A 2,500-nucleotide genomic window follows, 5' to 3' on the forward strand; every position below is an offset into this window, starting at 1 on the left:
TTGTTGCTTTTCGGTACACTTTTAAAGTTGATTATAGAAATATACACAAATGGATTTTCTCTAGTTATACATATTTGTTGTACAGTGATAAGGACATTATGGAGAGTTATTCTGCAGAATCTGACGAGGTGGCCGAGTGGTTAAGGCGATGGACTGCTAATCCATTGGGGTCTCCCCGCGTTAATTCGAATCTCATCCTCGTGTAAATTGTTTTGTTGCTTTTCGGTACACTTTTAAAGTTGATTAAAGAAATATACACAAATGGATTTTCTCTAGTTATACATATTTGTTGTACAGTGATAAGGACATTATGGAGAGCTATTCTTCAGAATCAGACGAGGTGGCCGAGTGGGTAAGGCGATGGACTGCTAATCCATTGGCGTCTCCCCGCGTGAGATCGAATCTCATCCTCGTCGTAAATTGTTTTGTTGCTTTTCGGTACACTTTTAAAGTTGATTGTAGAAATATACAGAAATGGATTTTCTCTAGTTATACATATTTGTTGTACAGTGATAAGGACATTATGGAGAGTTATTCTGAAGAATCAGACGACGTGGCCGAGTGGTTAAGGCGATGGACTGCTAATCCATTGGGGTCTCCCGCGTGAGTTCGAATCTCATCCTCGTCGTAAATTGTTTGATTGCTTTTCGGTACACTTTTAAAGTTGATTATAGAAATATACACAAATGGATTTTCTCTAGTTATACATATTTGTTGTACAGTGATCAGGACATTATGGAGAGTTATTCCGCAGAATCTGACGAGGTGGCCGAGTGGTTAAGGCGATGTACTGCTAATCTATTGGGGTCTCCCAGTGTGAGTTCGAATCTCATCCTCGTCGTAAATTGTTTTATTGCTTTTCGGTACACTTTTAAAGTTGATTATAGAAATATACACAAATGGATTTTCTCTAGTTATACATATTTGTTGTACAGTGATAAGGACATTATGGAGACTTATTCTTCAGAATCTGACGAGGTGGCCGAGTGGTTAAGGCGATGGACTGCTAATCCATTGGGGTCTCCCCGCGTGAGTTCGAATCTCATCCTCGTCGTAAATTGTTTTGTTGCTTTTCGGTATTCTTTAAAAGTTGATTATAGAAATATACACGAATGGATTTTCTCTAGTTATACATATTTGTTGTACAGTGATAAGGACATTATGAAGAGTTATTCTTCAGAATCTGACGAGGTGGCCGAGTGGTTAAGGCGATGGACTGCTAATCCATTGGGGTCTCCCCGTGTGAGTTCGAAGCTCATCCTCGTCGTAAATTTTTTTATTGCTTTTCGGTACACTTTTAAAGTTGATTATAGAAATATACACAAATGGATTTTCTCTAGTTATACATATTTGTTTTACAGTGATAAGGACATTATGGAGAGTTATTCTGCAGAATCTGACGAGGTGGCCGAGTGGTTAAGGCGATGGACTGCTAATCCATTGGGGTCTCCCCGCGTGAGTTCGCATCTCACTCTCGTCGTAAATGGTTTTGTTGCTTTTCGGTACACTTTTAAAGTTGATTATAGAAATATACACAAATGGATTTTCTCTAGTTATACATATTTGTTGTACAGTGATAAGGACATTATGGAGAGTTATTCCGCAGAATCTGACGAGGTGGCCGAGTGGTTAAGGCGATGGACTGCTAATCTATTGGGGTCTCCACGTGTGAGTTCGAATCTCATCCTCGTCGTAAATTTTGTTGCTTTTCGGTACACTTTTAAAGTTGATTATAGAAATATACACAAATGGATTTTCTCTAGTTATACATATTTGTTGTACAGGGATAAGGACATTATGGAGAGTTATTCTTCAGAATCGGACGAGGTGGCCGAGTGGTTAAGGCGGTCGACTGCTAATCCATTGGGGTCTCCCCGCGTGAGTTTGACTCTCATCCTCGTCGTAAATTGTTTGTTGCTTTTCGGTACACTTTTAAAGTTGATTATAGAAATATACACAAATGGATTTTCTCTAGTTATACATATTCCTTGTACAGTGATAAGGACATTATGGAGAGTTATTCTGCAGAATCTGACGAGGTGGCCGAGTGGTTAAGGCGATGGACTGCTAATCCATTGGGGTCTCCCCGCGTGAGTTCGAATCTCATCCTCGTCGTAAATTGTTTTGTTGCTTTTCGGTACACTTTTAAAGTTGATTATAGAAATATACAGAAATGGATTTTCTCTAGTTATACATATTTGTTGTACAGTGATAAGGACATTATGGAGAGTTATTCTGCAGAATCTGACGAGGTGGCCGAGTGGTTAAGGCGATGGACTGGTCATCCACTGGGGTCTCCCCGACTGAGTTCGAATCTCATCCTCGTCGTAAATTGTTTTGTTGCTTTTCGGTACACTTTTAAAGTTGATTAAAGAAATATACAGAAATGGATTTTCTCTAGTTATACATATTTGTTGTACAGTGATAAGGACATTATGGAGAGTTATTCTGCAGAATCTGACGAGGTGGCCGAGTGGTTAAGGCGATGGACTGCTAATCT

General features: G+C 39.4%; 11 non-coding genes across 11 annotated transcripts in view; all 11 read left to right on the top strand.

Annotated features, from left to right (window-relative positions):
• The first annotated feature begins 334 nt into the window (after positions 1 to 334).
• On the top strand, positions 335 to 416 carry Trnas-gcu (transfer RNA serine (anticodon GCU)). Its single transcript has one exon. It is a non-coding gene; the product is annotated as a tRNA-Ser (tRNA).
• Positions 417 to 547: 131 nt separating this feature from the next.
• Positions 548 to 628, top strand: Trnas-gcu (transfer RNA serine (anticodon GCU)). The gene has a single exon. It is a non-coding gene; the product is annotated as a tRNA-Ser (tRNA).
• Positions 629 to 759: 131 nt separating this feature from the next.
• Positions 760 to 841, top strand: Trnas-gcu (transfer RNA serine (anticodon GCU)). Its single transcript has one exon. It is a non-coding gene; the product is annotated as a tRNA-Ser (tRNA).
• Positions 842 to 972: 131 nt separating this feature from the next.
• Positions 973 to 1,054, top strand: Trnas-gcu (transfer RNA serine (anticodon GCU)). The gene has a single exon. It is a non-coding gene; the product is annotated as a tRNA-Ser (tRNA).
• A 131-nt stretch (positions 1,055 to 1,185) lies between these two features.
• Trnas-gcu (transfer RNA serine (anticodon GCU)) lies at positions 1,186 to 1,267 on the top strand. The gene has a single exon. It is a non-coding gene; the product is annotated as a tRNA-Ser (tRNA).
• A 131-nt stretch (positions 1,268 to 1,398) lies between these two features.
• Positions 1,399 to 1,480, top strand: Trnas-gcu (transfer RNA serine (anticodon GCU)). The gene has a single exon. It is a non-coding gene; the product is annotated as a tRNA-Ser (tRNA).
• A 131-nt stretch (positions 1,481 to 1,611) lies between these two features.
• On the top strand, positions 1,612 to 1,693 carry Trnas-gcu (transfer RNA serine (anticodon GCU)). Its single transcript has one exon. It is a non-coding gene; the product is annotated as a tRNA-Ser (tRNA).
• A 128-nt stretch (positions 1,694 to 1,821) lies between these two features.
• On the top strand, positions 1,822 to 1,903 carry Trnas-gcu (transfer RNA serine (anticodon GCU)). Its single transcript has one exon. It is a non-coding gene; the product is annotated as a tRNA-Ser (tRNA).
• Positions 1,904 to 2,033: 130 nt separating this feature from the next.
• Positions 2,034 to 2,115, top strand: Trnas-gcu (transfer RNA serine (anticodon GCU)). Its single transcript has one exon. It is a non-coding gene; the product is annotated as a tRNA-Ser (tRNA).
• Positions 2,116 to 2,246: 131 nt separating this feature from the next.
• On the top strand, positions 2,247 to 2,328 carry Trnat-ggu (transfer RNA threonine (anticodon GGU)). The gene has a single exon. It is a non-coding gene; the product is annotated as a tRNA-Thr (tRNA).
• Positions 2,329 to 2,459: 131 nt separating this feature from the next.
• Trnas-gcu (transfer RNA serine (anticodon GCU)) overlaps positions 2,460 to 2,500 on the top strand; it is an 82-nt gene continuing 41 nt past the window's right edge. Inside the window, exon 1 of the tRNA in view lies at positions 2,460 to 2,500. This exon is cut by the window's right edge and continues 41 nt beyond it. This is a non-coding gene — a tRNA (tRNA-Ser).

Source organism: Euprymna scolopes, chromosome 29 (genome assembly GCF_053919585.1).
Source record: "Euprymna scolopes isolate OS-2025 chromosome 29, ASM5391958v1, whole genome shotgun sequence".
In the NCBI taxonomy this organism is placed as follows: Eukaryota; Metazoa; Mollusca; class Cephalopoda; order Sepiida; family Sepiolidae; genus Euprymna; species Euprymna scolopes.